The 16,242-nt window shown below is 35.1% G+C and overlaps 1 protein-coding gene across 7 annotated transcripts in view; it reads right to left on the bottom strand.

Annotated features, from left to right (window-relative positions):
• NAALADL2 (N-acetylated alpha-linked acidic dipeptidase like 2) overlaps positions 1–16,242 on the bottom strand; it is a 1,467,871-nt gene that overhangs the window by 99,769 nt on the left and 1,351,860 nt on the right. The gene's annotated exons all lie outside the window — the stretch shown is intronic.

The following is a 16,242-nucleotide window of genomic DNA, read 5'->3' as shown; positions in this document are numbered from 1 at the left end:
TTTTTACAAACAAGCACAGTCATGATATTAATATTGTGGTTAATTATAGACTTGCACTGGTGTTTGCTTCTGCTACTGTTCCATTCTGCTTGATACATTTAACATGGTAAAATCATAGCCAACTAGCCCATTGGTGTGCAATTTTTCCTCCTGTGCCCACACGTGCAATTGTTAATGGAAAGCATGCCATTTCTTGGTAAATACATGTTTGAAATCCAAACATTAATACATGCACACATAGGCATGCCAGAGACATGGGTCTTTAGTGAGACACTGAATATACAAATTGACAATGGCCAGATCCCATATAAAAGTAGAAATCTAATTTACAATCTGCAATGATTAGTTCAAAAAGCCAGACCAAAACTTTAAGCAATCAACTGAAAACAGCCAGACTTGATTAATAACTGATAGCTTCTTTAATTTTCACCCCCACTTTCTACACAAGACCAACCAGGGAAAGTCAAATATGTTCCCCTAACCTACATAGGGTGCCTCACTTCTTGTTAGCTCACCTCCAGCTTCCCCAGCCCTACAGCCTCCAATGAGCACAGACCTGAAGCTGTCTCCTCCTGCACTGTAAATCTAATGCACATTTCTGCCTGCCTTTGATTTTCTGCCAAATGCAAGAGACGGTGAGCATCTCCCTTCCTCTAGCAAGCTCTGAATACGTAGACCTGGGTTGTTGTCATTTGGGTGGTCTTCATTTATCTCCACAGTAGTAACCTTTCATTACCAATGTTCCTCAGGCTAGAGCATCCTAAAATGTTCTTGATGGTTCCTCTCTAATGCTCCCTTTTGCCTTTCCTTTGCCAAGTGAAATATTACTACTTTAGACTGACGGGGATTTTTTTTTCCATGATAAATATACATTTCATGTGAAAAATAAAAGAATATTGATCAGTTATAATTTAACTTAATATAAAAATATAAACCAGGGTAAGTTTAGAGAGGATGATGAAAAACAGACTTTACATCATTTGCAATAATTTCCTCAATTAGGAAGTCAGGAGATTTGAGAGACTTTTTAAGTTGCTCTAAAAACCAATGATCCCATACTTTCTTTTCACATTTTCATATAGCCTCCTGTAAGCAACTTTAGGTAGTAAAAGCTCTCACTTTAAAAAAATGTCATATGTATTGCAAATCACATTGAAGATCACAAGATCTTCAATATGTATCATCAGATTCTTCCATTTCAGAACAGCCAGTTACCTTTGTCAGAACAGCTTTGGTAACTCTCTTCCTAACAGAACACCTTTGTCTTTTAATTAAATTTGCTGCAGTAGCCTTTTCTCTCTGAATATATAAGGTTTTATTATCTTATATCTTATTCATGGACAAAAAAGTTTCCGAAGCTTTTGAAAAACACATATCCTATCAGCCTCATGACAATATTGATCCTTCTCAATTTATTCCAATCAACTGCCTCAACTGAAGCTGGGGGAAAACATAGCACTTAGCATTTTTCAAAAGCCAGTCTTATTTTTACACACAGCTAAGATAAATTTGCATAAACATAATCCAATGTATAATATTTACAATCAAACAAGGCCTTTACAGATACTTTAACGTCTGCTCTCAAAAGAGCATGGTAGTACACAGTTGATTGCAAATATAAGGGAAGTAAATACTTCTGGATGCAGAAAATTAGTATGACTGGTTTTACCTTTAAAAGCAAAACCCTAAAAATACAGCTTGGAAGTCATAAAAGTTTACCATCTCCGGTATTCTAACTGGATTGTAGAAAATGCCTTTAGACATTCTGCCATGTCTTCAAATCTCCTGTCCTCTGACATTACAAGTATAATATTGTTTAAAATGTCTTGAAACTAAGTATTAAAGCATTTGGCATTTATCAATTATTTAAGAGGACCTATTACAATAATGACTATGCTGAGAAAAAATCCTTTGATAAGCACTATAGCATATAAAAATATCTTTCTAATTGTCACTCAGTGGCACCCAATAAATATACTGATTTATGTGTGTGTTCTAACTCTGCACTTAATTTTTCTAGTTTCATAAAAGGTAAACAGTGGGTGTTATAATTAATACTTGTTCACTATAACTTATTTGTGATAGACCTAAGTTGAGAAAATAATCGAAGAAGTGAATTTCTCACCTCTCAAGTAACTGAGGGGTAGAGGGCTAGTGTGGTAGAAGCACCTCCTGGAATATCAATGAGAGGCTCCAGACATGTTCTTGAATGTACAGTTAATGTCCTCTATTCCTCCTTGAGAAACATTAAGTTAAGGTCTAGTGCATGTTTCATGTATGTTAGTAGTCCTTAAGACAGAGGACTACTCAAGAAAACAGCATAGCTCTTTATTCTTAATCTCTTGTTGCCTGTCATCTATATGGGTAACAGGAAAACAAACAAAAGACTCAATTAATTATAAGGATTATATATATGTAGTGCTTAGTATTAAGATTTATGATCCTCAACATTATTTTTACAGATCTTCTAATTTTCCTGAACTTACAAGCTAATAGATTCAAATAAGATATTACCAGCAAAAATCTGCTCAGCTGGAGCTTGGACACTGCTGCAGAATTCCTTCCTTTATATAACCTACTTTTAATCACATAGTTAGAAATATATTATTTTTAAAAATTAAATATGTAAAGGAGAAATGTACTTCGGGACAAACTTTGGAGTGCAACTGTAGGACAGTGTTGGTTTACAGAACCAGACAGTTTAGAGTCTAACTATTCAAAGTCTGAGCTTAGTGTGTTGTTGTATATTACTGAATTAGTGCCAGATACTTTTATGTGTGCTTAGCAATCTTCTCAGCATTTGTATTTCTATCATGCTGCAGGATAGTATGTATTTGAAATAATATTCAAATAAATGGGATCTGAGTGCTTTACGGTCTTCAAGACCAAATACTATTTCACTGAATTCTCTATGCTTACAAAGATTATAAAGCTGGAGATAATTGTATTAATGTGGATAAATGGTTATAATGTCTGTAACTTAAATAACTGTAACTTGTGGTACATGACATAAATAATTCCAAATTCTATTTATTTACTAAATTTGTCTATTCTTAATGTATAATACCAGAAAGGTGGGCTGTATTTAACTCTTTAATGATATAACCATCTTACTCTTTCGAGGCATCAGTCATCAAAATCAAAATCGATCTTCCGGCACTCTGTGTACATAGGAATTTGCTTGAAGATTATATACATATATAAATATATATACACATACACACATATATATGTTTATATGTATACATACATTTATACGTGTGTGTATGTAAATATATAAATTTGTTTTTTGAAAAAGTCAGTCAAGCACTTAACTTTGGGACAATTATAATGTATGGGATTATGAGATTAAATTGTGGACAGGTTAGCTTTGGCATCAAATCTTACTTTCAATTTCAGAGTTATCCCATAACTCTAACTCAACTTCTACATTTAAAATCAAAAGTAAGAATACACCCTTATAAGTAGGGTTTTGTGTGTGTGTGTGTGTGTGCAGCTTCAGTACTAGCACATTATCAGTAGTTGTTCAACAAAAAAGGGGTAGTAAGGCCTACACATAAAAGACACATTATATGAAAACAGGAATCTCTGTATTCTCCCCTAAGGCATGAGAGGAATCACATCTATTAGCATTCTACTGCTCCTATATTCCAGTTGCAGGAGCTCAAGATGGTGGCCAAAGTTATAAGCTACCTCTAGAGACCAGTTTAAATTTCACCATAACATCTAAATTGTGAGGCTTTCTTGCTTGATGATTGATTGATTGACATATCCAAAATGCTCCTAGACAGGTTAAAATTCCATAGTGAGTGCCAAGATTTGAATGCCTCCTCCAAACTCATGCTGAACTTTAATTGCCATTGTAATAGCATTAAGAGGTAGGGCTTTTGAGAAGTCATTAGGTCACGAGGGCTCCACCCTCATGAATGAATTAATGCCATTATTACAGAAGTGGGTTAGTAAGGAGTGGACTCCTAATAAGAGAATAAATGTTGCCCCTACCTTCTCTCTGTCTCTTGTGATTGCTCACCATGTGATGCCTTCTGCCATGGATGACCCTTTCCAGATATTGGTGCCATGTTCTTGGACTTCCCAGCTGCCAGAACTGTGAGCCAAATAAACGTCTTCTTTTTGTTTGTTTGTTTTTTATAAATTACCTGGTCTGTGGTATTCTATCATAGCAGCAGAACATTAAGACAGTAAGTCATCATCTTAAATGAGTGTTTTGAACCAAGAATCTTTTCAATATTATCTCCAATTTTTCTCCTTGATGTCCCTTACAGTCCAGGGAAAGAATCTTTCACGTCTCACAAACACATCCCATGTGTTTGCATCTTTATATCCTACAATAAAGGACCATGAAAAAAAAAGTGTTTGCATCTCTGGACTTTTGATCACTTTATTTCCTCTATGTGGAGTATCAATTATATCAGTTGTTCCCTACATCTTTTCTCTCAAGCCCTGGCTAAAAGGTCTTCCAAATGATCCCTCAAGCTGGAAGGAAAAGAAATCTTTCTCTCCTGAAGTTTAATTTATTTACATTTCTTTCATAACACTATTTTATTTCTCACTATATTATAGTTTGCTGTGTATGCTTCATCTTTCTTCGTGGTTACTAACTGGCTCAAGGGAAGGCCTATGTCTGGCTCACTTTTATCTTCATAGCGTCAAGCAGAATACTCTGTATGTGCTAAATGATCACTAATATATGTTACATGAACATTTTTGAATAACCAATTTTTTGTGAATACCACATATCAAATTAATTTTCTGAAGGTGTTAGAATTAATCTGAATATTTGTCACTCTTGCTATAAAAATTAATGGTCAACCTAGAAAATATTTCATCACATTTTTCTTTCAGAGACAGATTTACACAGATCCAGATCAAGGAATAACAAAAGCAGCACAATGCCACTTGTTTGCTATTTTGCATACCCAGTGAGATGGTGAGCTATTAGCTTCATCTTTTTTAAAAATTTTTAAGTAGGACATTGTATTGCCATTTTAATCTAATAAGCATGCCCACACTAATTACTACTGATAAAGTGCATCACCATCTAGAGTTTTGAGTACGAGATATTATTAAATTTAATGGTTACAAATTTGAAACATATAGTTGTTTATTCCTCAAAGGATGTTCCCCAAAATATCTCCTGTACTTTGAAATCTATGTTTGGAAGCATTATGCCATTTTAAGGAAACATTTTTAAATTTATTTTAACTATTTTTTAGTACTGTTATCTGAAAAGGATGGTTTCTGCTCATTATAGTAGCCTCGATACTAAAAGAACAAATAGTACTAACTGTACATATAAAGCGAGTGATACCTGTGCCTGCAAAAGCTCAGAATATGTCACCAGGCAAAGAAGGCAGGGCATTTTTTCCAACAAGTATTCTTTTAAACTTCACTATGAGCATTACTACAACAGACGTTAGAAAAAGATACTTTAGCAACAGAATTGTGATGTGGCATCTGCAATTTGAGAATATTCTGATGGAAGGAGTAGAAAAACAGAAAAGTCCCTATTCTATGTCCGAAAGAATCTTGTGGAAACCATGGTTTATGTATAATTTAAAAAGATCACTCTACATAAAATTGCAAGGGTGCATTTTATTTAAAAAAGACCCAATTATCTCAGGGATTGGATTTTTTTCAAGCACCTATATGGATCTATCCACAAGCACATCAAATTAGGCAGTACAAACACGTAAGGCACAGAAAGTCTAACAGCAGTGAAGTCGAGACTGCTGATTAACAACCGAATACTTAATCTAATTTTGTGTTTAACAATTACATTGTTGAAAGACCCCTAAACCTTCACTGGTACACTGCTGGGAAAGGTCTGTCATTGGATTAAATAACTTATTTACCTGAATTTCTGTTTCCATATTCTTAAAAATCTGATAATTGAACACGGAGACTGAAGAGTACTTTTTTTTTTTTTTTTTTTTTTTTTTTTTTTTTTTTTTTTGAGACGGAGTTTCGCTGTGTCTCCCAGGCTGGAGTGCAGTGGCGCGATCTCTGCTCACTGCAAGCTCCGCCCCCTGGGTTCACGCCATTCTCCCGACTCAGCCTCCCAAGTAGCTGGGACTACAGGCGCCCGCCACCACGCCCGGCTAATTTTTTTGTATTTTTAGTAGAGACGGGGTTTCACCGTGTTAGCCAGGATAGTCTCGATCTCCTGACCTCGTGATCCACCCGCCTCGGCCTCCCAAAGTGCTGGGATTACAGGCTTGAGCCACCGCGCCCGGCCGAAGAGTACTTTTTTTAAAAAACTGACAAAGGACAAAGGAGTCAGAGATAATAGCGAATAAGCATCCCTAAAGTCAGAATTTTACTTTTTGTTTGTCATATGGACATCTCATAGAGGTGCCTTATATGTTATTTTCCCTTAGCAATGCTGGTTCCTTCCTTATCTCTGGGAATCCATTACAGAATTCAAAGTAGACACACTTAGTCAGAGTATATAGCATTGGAATTCCTGGATATTCATTGCATATGAATGCCACCAAAATTAATTTTTCCAAGAAAATAACAAGAATGAACAACCAAAGTCTGTAACTGTATTCTTTTACCACTCTCATGTCAGCATCTTCACATCAAGGATTCACTACCACTCTCTAGAATATATTGCTTATATACTCTGTGTGATTTATTTTTTGATTTCTTAGACATGCTTTCATTGTTAGAATAAAATAATTTCCTTATTTAAAAAGGAATTATTATTTTTAAAATAAGTATTAGGTAAACTGTGCAAGATGATTAAATTATACCTTTTATTGGGGTATGTTTGTCATGTCTGTTGTGTAAGTTTTTGGTAATTTCACTTATTTCAGGAAACTTTAATAATATCGACTTTATAATGTCTGCATTGTACCAACCAATATTCTAACCTTATTCTGAGGTTGTAGAGACAATAGCTGATGCCATAAGAACAAACTAATGCACTACCAAGACATTACTCTACTATGAAGAAATATATAGGGATTTGTAGACGTTTTAAAAACCTGTGAGAAACATACATCTAGAAATTATTCTGGTAATTAAAAAAATCAAACTGGTCAGGTGTGGTGGCTCATGCCTGTAATCCTAGCACTTTGGGAGGCCAAGGCAGGCATATCACGAGGTCAAGAGATCAAGACCATCCTGGCCAAGATGGTGAACCCATGTACTAAAAATACAAAAAGTAACTGGGTGTGGTGGTGCGCGCCTGTAGTCCCACCTACTTGGGAGGCTGAGGTAGGAGAATCACTTGAACTGGGAGGCGGAGCTTGCAGTGAGCCGAGACTGCACCACTGCACTCCAGCCTGGCTACAGAGCAAGACTCTGTCAAAAACAAACAAACAAACAAACAAGCAAGCAAACAGAATCTCTTTTCTTTGAATGTTTTTTGTTTTTAATTTCAGAACTCAATGTTTTTATTCTAAATGGAACTACCTACAATAAGAGTCAAATCTGACAAAAACATCTAATCAGTCTCTTCCCTAGCTTCTTAGTTTGAAGAACTAGAACCACAGCACTGCCCAACATGTAGTAAAGAATTTAACTTTGCCTAAAGAGATGTTTGCCCCGTGTCCTTGGGTCCTAATCAGTAATATCTAAGCCCTTGGAATGTCATATCTGAAAGGACTGTCTTTGTTTGACTGAGTGCATTGGGTTACCCCAGCTTGTGTATTGATGTGATTTGGAGTGGAATTTAGCTATATCAAATAATTTAAAACACAATTAAGTGCAGGGGAATGTAGGTCATTGTAGCAGATGAACCTCTGGAGGGACTGGAGATGGAGTTCAACAACAACAGCAGTAAACTGTGCCTATGTGATGGGGCCCCCATAAAATCTCTGGACACTAAAGCTTGGATTAATTTCTCTGTCAACACTCCAAGTTTATTCTCACGCATCATTGTTGGGGAAAAATAGCACTGTACATGATTCCAATGGGTGAGAAAATCTAGATGACCCATGCTTCCAAATTTCCTGGACTCTGTTTCATCCATCTATTCCCTCGGCTGATTTTTATCTGTATCCTTTCACTGTGATAAACTGAAACTCTGAGCTTTACAGCTTTTAATGAGTTCTGTGAGTTGTACAAATTATGGAATATGAGGTTGGTCTTGGGACTCCTAGACTAATGATTGGTATCAGAGTAATTACGGGTCTTGCAGACAGCTCCCTGAATTTATACCCTTCTCCAAAAATAAACTGACTTAAACATGAGTTATTAGCTAAGACTGATGGAAAAAAATTAGAAGTTAAGGGACCATCATAGTTGTGTTTCCACAGTTCAATGAGAGCACGGAAAACTTACTTTCTTTACATTTTTCCACTTTATCTTCAAGTTCTCACTTTCATCCTAAGCTTGACTTCTCTTTGTGGCTGTGAAGTGGATGAAAACTTCATAGTACAATTCCACAAAGTCTTATTTTCCACCACTGATTTCCAAACAGAAATAAAATTATGACTGTATCTACCTAGTTCACATACTTTTCTTCAGGAAAAAAAGAAAATCACTATGGCTAGGATAATGCCATATCCTGACTAGTTTCAGCCAACTAGATCTGTGGCAAAAAATATGGAAACTCCAGAATTGCCACACAATGGCTGAGGGCTAGAATGAATCCCAGAGACGTGACCACAATGTCTACTATAGAATCCCATTGTTTATCAGAATCTCCTTTGTGCACACAGGTAGTCACCATTTATTCTAGTAAATTACCACTTCCAGATCCAAAATCTATATCATTCTCAAGATGCAATTATGAACTAATTATAAATAATTATGAATTAATTAAGCATGATTTATAGTTTTAAGAAACTTGGCCAAAAAAAAAAAAAAAAAAACTGAAAACAAGAGAAATCCCTGTGAACATAGGTAAGTCCCAGAAATCATAGAAATGTAACCAGAAGAAAAAACAAACAACCTACAAGCATCATTTTCAGAAGAATTCTGGGAATAATAAAATTTCAGATTCATATAAGAGGTATAAAACTTGAGATCAGGCAAAAGTTACACAAAAGAAAATGAGAAGAGAGCCAGGAAGAGTGATGAAAGACTTTAGCAGCATCATGTTTAAGAAAGTAGCAGCAAAACGTAATTCCTGAAGGTGAAAGATTTACCATAAAATGCAGAAGCTTTACCCTTTAAAACGCAGAAAATTCAAATATTGATAAACTGTTTCAGAGCACAAATAAGAAACGCTTTTAAATTATTTTGATGCAAGTTTAATATTGATCTTAAACCTTAAAAGATTAAGTTATAAAAATGCAAACCACTGTAATTCATAAATGTTATTACAAAAATCTTCACATATTCGCAAGCAGTTCCATTTTTGATGTGGACATACTAAAGCCATTCATACTGAAATCTGAAATAGGTCAAATGAAGAGTATCAGCATTTTTTATATATATTTCCTATAGCCATTGGTTTACACAATTAGGAAAGAGATTTAAATTAGTGATGTAAAAATTGACAAGGAAGAGAAAAACTGATGATAAAGTTTTAAACCTGGAAAACACAAAGTCAATTGATAAAATATTACAAGCAGTAAGAATTCCGGTAATATCTTCAGGTACCAAATTAATAGTTTCATAAGACACAAACTCTGCAGAGACAGAAGTTGTGTGTGTGTATACATACACACACACAAATAAAACAGTGAATCAGAAATTATAATAAAAGCTATGACTGTCTATAGAAGCAAAGAAAACATACCTACAGAAAAAATTAATAAGAAATGTGCTTTTATAGTAATTGTTTTGTTCATCTGTGTTTGTATATATATTATTATATATATAATCTGTGTGTGTATATATACAGAGAGAAATAAATATATTTATACACACATTTATATATACATATATAAAATTTCTGTCTCTATGGAATATTGCTACTTATAAAACTATTAATTTGGTACCTAAAGTTATTACTGAAATTCTTACTGTTTATAATATTTTTTCAAATGATATTGGGTTTTCCAGGTTTAAAACTTTTTTATTACAAAGTGATTCAACTACAAGTGTAAAGATATATTTCATAGGGAACTTGTGGATCAATAATAGACCTTTTCAAAATATGAGGGTTAGGATCTTGAAAAATTACCAGCATAGAAGAACTGACAGTAGAGGTATTTAAGATTTTATGGAGAAAATAGAGTTTGAGGACTGTGTAATGAACAAATCCATAAAAAGTATTATCACTATTTTTACACTAAAACAATAAAGACAGCTTGTTAAATACAATGCTATGAATACACTTTTATACACCTTAAATTATTAATGTAATTAATTCTCATTTATCATTTATCATCCTCCAATTGCTAGAAAATTGGATTGATCTCCTCCCTCTAAATCCTAAAAGTTTCCGAAACATTCATTTTCTGAAGATTCAGAGAATGTGGGTATTAAGACACTGCCTTCAATGCTCCTACCTCACGGCCAGAATTTAACTCTCTATCTAATTGTTCATGATCCTTCTGATTTTATGACTCGGGAATACTGAGTCCTGTCTCTTAGACCCTATCATAATCCAGGAAACAAAGTAATCTGAATGGCTGAGATGAAACAAGACACAAAACCAGAAACAATTAGAATTTGGTGTGATCTTAAATTAATATGTTTATCAGAGCCAACAGATTTTTTTCATGTTTGCCTCATGATAGTATCATCATGTGGCTGTACTACATACCTTCTGACCCTCTTACGATGTGTTTCATTTCTCTCCTCTCTTGACAGATGTGAGAATACAGTACAAAGGCCCTGGATATTTTTTCTCCAGTGCCTTTATCTCTCTAAAGGCACACTAGTCCTGCTCTGTATGTGTTTCACCTTTTATAGTCACACCTACATTTATATTTCGGCCCAATATGAATGACCTACAAGTCATAGAAGGAAATCTGTAATAGAAATTCTCCCAGGTGGCACGAAAGATTGCAGAATCAAACATTCTATATATATTTATATAGTCAATATATCTATATTCTCTATGTGTTTTGTGTACATACTGATTTTTTTCCCAGGCATAATTTTCAGTGCAGGAAGTATTATGAAAGCTCCATGGTTTTCTGAAGGGCACTTCAATATATTTGCTTAATGATGTAATTAAATTCAGTTGATAATAATTCCAAAGTTGGAATTTAGTGTTGAAAAGAGAAAAGGGCTTTAAAGGTGATAAGAAGAGTGATACTTACTCTTATCTAAGAATACTCTTGGAATGTAGCTAATAATGCCCACTGCGTAAAACAACATTTCAAATTTGCGAGTTCTTTTAGTCTAAAGCTGGTGGACATTTTGAAGAAATTCAAAGTAAAGAATAAGAATGTTAGAATGACAATTCTCTAAATATCAGAGACCAGTGCAACTCTCCTTACCAAGAAGAAAGGAAACATTTAAGTCAACTTATCCTGTAAATTACATTATGGAAGGTGCAGCAGGATTTACTGGGAATGTTTGTCGTGACTGAGGAGGAATAATACTACATTTACCAGATAACCATGTGATAGGCATGGTTTGACTAACTTTATATTTGAAGTCATAAGTGAGAAGTCAAGCTCCTGGTTAAAATTAAATCTATATTATCTTTCATCAATTATAGGAATTATTAGCAAATTTTTGTCTCCGCTTTTTCTATTATTCTAAAATGCCAATTATATATAGTTGAAGCTTCCTAGCTTATCCAGCATATATCTTAACTCTACTTTCATATTTTAAAAATCTCTCTCTTCCTATGACACATTTTATATGTTTCTCAGTTCTATCTTTCAAATGATCTCATCATTTTAAAGTGATTCCTGAGAAGATATTTTCTATCTTGGGGATTTTAAGTTTTCTACAATGATCTCCTTTACATCTAACACTTGTATTAGTTTTTTATATTCACTTGTGCTAATTTATTATTTTGTCTTCTAATAAAAGCCGTTTTTTACTTTTATTTAATTACCTGACACATACTTATATTAAAGCCTTTGTCAGATATTTCCATGAAACTAACTTCATCTAAAAAAACAAACACAAAACACAAAAAAACTATGTGTGATGTTTTAGGCCTGACCATAAGCAATTACAAAAGTTTTACTGGGCAGCCATCAGGGAGATAACTGCCCACCTTGCATCAGATTTGGTGCACAGACAGAGCATTGCAGATTCTGAAGGAAATTGCAGTCCAGGACTCAGGCCCACCTTGCTGGTCTTGCTGTTTACACATCAGCCTTGTCAGTCCAGGTGCCTCCCTTTCTAGGCCTCTCTGAGGCATTGGGCTGATCTTCTCTTCAGGTGCCTTATAGGAGTGAAGAATAAAGGAGAAACCTTGAAGACACTTTTCCCCAGTCTGACTCAGTGTCCTGTACTTTCCACTCCTAGCCCTTACCCTTCACCCTCCTCTCCATCTCACCATCCATAAACTGCCTGAGCCTTTTGTTTGGGGGCTCCCTCAACAGAGAGATGATCCCTGTGTCTCTGCTTATCTACCTGTCCCTGGACTGTGCACCATTCCATGAGGGAAAAAAGGAACAGCAAGGAATTGACATTTTCTTCCCTTTTGCACTCTTCTGCCCTTCATCAAAGTAAATGATTAAAGGCTAAATCTTTCCTTTTAGCTTCTGGCTTTCATTGGCTACTCTGCCAGCCATTGGACACCTGCCAGCCCAGCTTTGTCTCTCCCAGCTCACCTGAACTCCTGACAATATGTGGTCATAAGATTCCACAATATTATTCAATAATCTTGTTCTTTTTCAAGACAAAAGACAGTTAACTGTGTAAAATTTTGTCTAATTCCTCATAGAAAACATAACAAATATCAAGAAAATTAATTTGAATTAAAATATTATTTGGGTCACTTGAGCACCAGCAAGAGGTCGTTCATTAATTTCTCATCCTAACTAACCCGCTGAGTCATTCTAATAATGTCATTTCATTCTGATTCTCAGACCTTACATATAGGATCTTAACTTTAGTATCTTAACTTTAGCATTCATTAACAAACAGAATATTAATTCAGACTTTGAGACTGTTGGTTACTCTTCAGAGTTATTGTGTCAGGTTGTTTTTATGTTTCTATAAAACCTGAAAACTGGGTAATTTACAAAGAAAAGAGGTTTAATTGGCTCACAGTTCTGCAGGGTGTACAAGAAGTGTGGTGCCAGCATCTGATTCTGGTGAGGCCCCAGGAAGCTCACAATGATGGCGGAAGGCAAAGGGGGAGCTGGTGCCTCACATGGCAAGTGGAAACAAGACAAAGGTGGGGGAGGTGCTACACTTTTTAAACCACTAGATTTCCTGAGAACTCAGAGCAAGAATGAACTCACTGTCACAAGGACGGCACCAAGCCATGAGTGATCCACTCCCACAATCTAAACACCTCCCACCAGCTCTGTCTCCAACACTAGGAATTACATTTCAACATGAGATTTGGAGGGAACAAACATTGCAACTTTATCAGTTCTGTAACAAATACCAAGGCAGCATAGTGCATGGAAAGAGTATAGGTTCTGGGACGAACGTTCTGAGTCTTCTGTTTGCTAGTCACATAACTCAGGACCAGTCATCACCACTAACTTTTCTATATCAAAAGATTGTGAGGAAGATTAAATGGGCTGTTATATAAACTGCTAGATGTTCTCATCTAAATTTCTTCTTCTCATAAAGCTATGTGTAAACAATAAAATGTTTAGTAGATATTAGCAATTGATTACTCTGGGCCACAATGGCATAATACCTACATTGAAAATACTGGTATTGTTCAAAATACTTTTGGAACAAACTACTTTGAAAATGCCTTCATAATCTATATATGAGAGTTATTTTCATTAATTTATAATCACATCTCATTTCTAAATACTTAATTTGCAAAACCCAACTTTATACCTGATTTGTTTATTTATAAAAATTTATATCAGATTATTTGTTATTGAGTTTGCCATTTAAGCCACCATTTAGGAGTTTATAATAGCTTTATTAAAGGGAGTTTTACTCTGGCTTAGTGCAAATCATTTATCTAGAATGAGATAGAAATTCTGTCTCTGCCACTTCATGACTCTGTACCTTAAACAAGCTACTTGACATCTGATATTTGTTTCCTCATCTGAAAATGGGAATGATAGTGTAAATGCCATAGAGTGATATTAAATAAGATAGTAGGTATAGAAAACAGAAGATAACTTGCTCATAGCAAACATCATGTAATTGAATTGTAGCAGTTTTTACCACTCTTGTTTTTCATGACCTCTCTCTGACCTTGGGCTTCCTTCACATTACAATATGTTTAAGCAATATATTTTTCAGAGTCATGGAAAAAATGATATTTAATACTGTCATGGAGCAAACATTACCAGGGAAGCTGTTTGAAACCATTTGTTATATAAATCTTCATGAAGAAAATAATCTAAAGCTAATAATGTAATTGCATTATTTAATCAAAGTTGAACTTTTAATTCTTTACCTAAAAGAGTATTAATATGTATGTCTGTATGTAAATATCCACTAATATTCACAGAAGGAAAATTTCATTAAAGCATACATTAATTAAAAATCTCTTTACTTGCTTATTGTTAGATTTAATTGCTTGCAATTAAATGTTTAAAAATGTAATGTCCAATTGAAAATGAAAAACATTTCTGAAGTTTGCAAGTAAATTTGATGACAACTTCTCTTATATTTTAAATGATGGTCTGTATCTATAAATGTGGAATTAATGCATAAAGTTATTCTTCAAACTAACTTGCTAATATACTTCACAATTAAAGAATGTACATAACCTTAATTATTGATTTTGTTCATTGTTACTTTTGTAGTAGTTAGACATCATCTAATCTCCACAACTACTTATTTTATTACAGAACAACAACAGCTGAAATATTTTTAAATCAGTTTTTAATAGGGTTCATTGATGAGGAACCATTAGACATCTAAGAACAGTAAGGCAGAATCTTATGGAGGAAAAGCAGCTAAATCCAACAAATACAGAAATGGTGGTTAGGACAATTATTTGTTTATACATTGTGATGGTTAGTTTGCTGTGTCAAATTGACTGGGTCACAGAGTTCCCAGGTATTTGGTCAAACATCATTCTGGGTGCTTTGGTGTGACATTATCTTTTAAATGTGTAGTAAATAAAGCAGATTGCCTTTCCTAATGTAGGTGGGCCTCATACTATCAGTTGAAAGCCTGAATAGAACAAGAAGACTGACTCTTCCTCAAGTAAGGAATCTTTCTTAACCAATGTCATTGTCCTGGGACAGTGACTTATTTCCTGCCTTTGGACTTGAACAGAAACATCAGCTTTTCCAGGGTCTCCAGTCTGCCGCCCTTCAGATGGAAACTACACCATCACCTCTCCTGGTCCTCAGACCTTTGGACTCAGACTGAAACTAAACTATTGGCTCTCCTGGGTCTTCAGCCTGCTGACTCCCCCTGCAGATCTTGGGACTTGCTTGGCTCCACAGTCATGTGAGCCAATTCCTTATAATAACTCTCTCTCTTTTTCTCTCCATCACTTCCTCTGTCTCTATATATTTGCTTACACGCGCACACACACACACACACACACTCACGCCTCCTGTTGGTTCTATTTCTCTGAGAACCCTAGGACACCATGTGTCTCCTTTGTAAAATGTAAGCAAACCAAAGTTAAGAACCATTTCTCATTTATTTTGCTATCTATGTGTCTAAAATACACAGACTGGCACAAAATTGGAGATTCTGGCAGATTACAATTGGACTTGATGCTAGGAGTCAGAGGAAAGGTGATGGGCATGGCTAAGACCTGCATAGATGGAGGTGGGCAAAGCCTAAAGGGTTGATGAAACCTTAAGGAGGGTACTACTTGCCTATCAGGATCCTGAGCCTTCAGAGGTATGGGAGGGATCCAAAGAGCTAATACATAATTGCTGAACAAATGTATCTCCTTGAACTCAGATATGGGTGTGAGGTATCAAGAGTTAACCATGCCAGGAGAATTCTGCACTAAATTTTAAAATTATGCAGACCTCTTCTGTAAAACTTTCCCACAAGTAATCTCTGACTGACCAAATTACTTATTCCACTGTGCCTTGATTTAAAAATTAGATGTTAACGATGAGCTCTTTCAAAAATCTATAGCATAGTAGAGGAGGAAGTAAAATCATGTTTTCTAATTTATATTTTACTCAAAGATTTTTACATATCAATTTAATACATATCTTTAAACATAATTGTTTTTTGAGACAAGTCCTAAGTCTGCCACCCAGGCTGGAGTGCAGTGGTGCGGTC

The sequence above is a fragment of the Macaca fascicularis genome, chromosome 2 (assembly GCF_037993035.2).
Source record: "Macaca fascicularis isolate 582-1 chromosome 2, T2T-MFA8v1.1".
Classification (NCBI taxonomy): Eukaryota; Metazoa; Chordata; class Mammalia; order Primates; family Cercopithecidae; genus Macaca; species Macaca fascicularis.
Note: the sequence above shows the minus strand (reverse complement) of the source record. Positions and strands in the feature narration are given on the sequence as shown.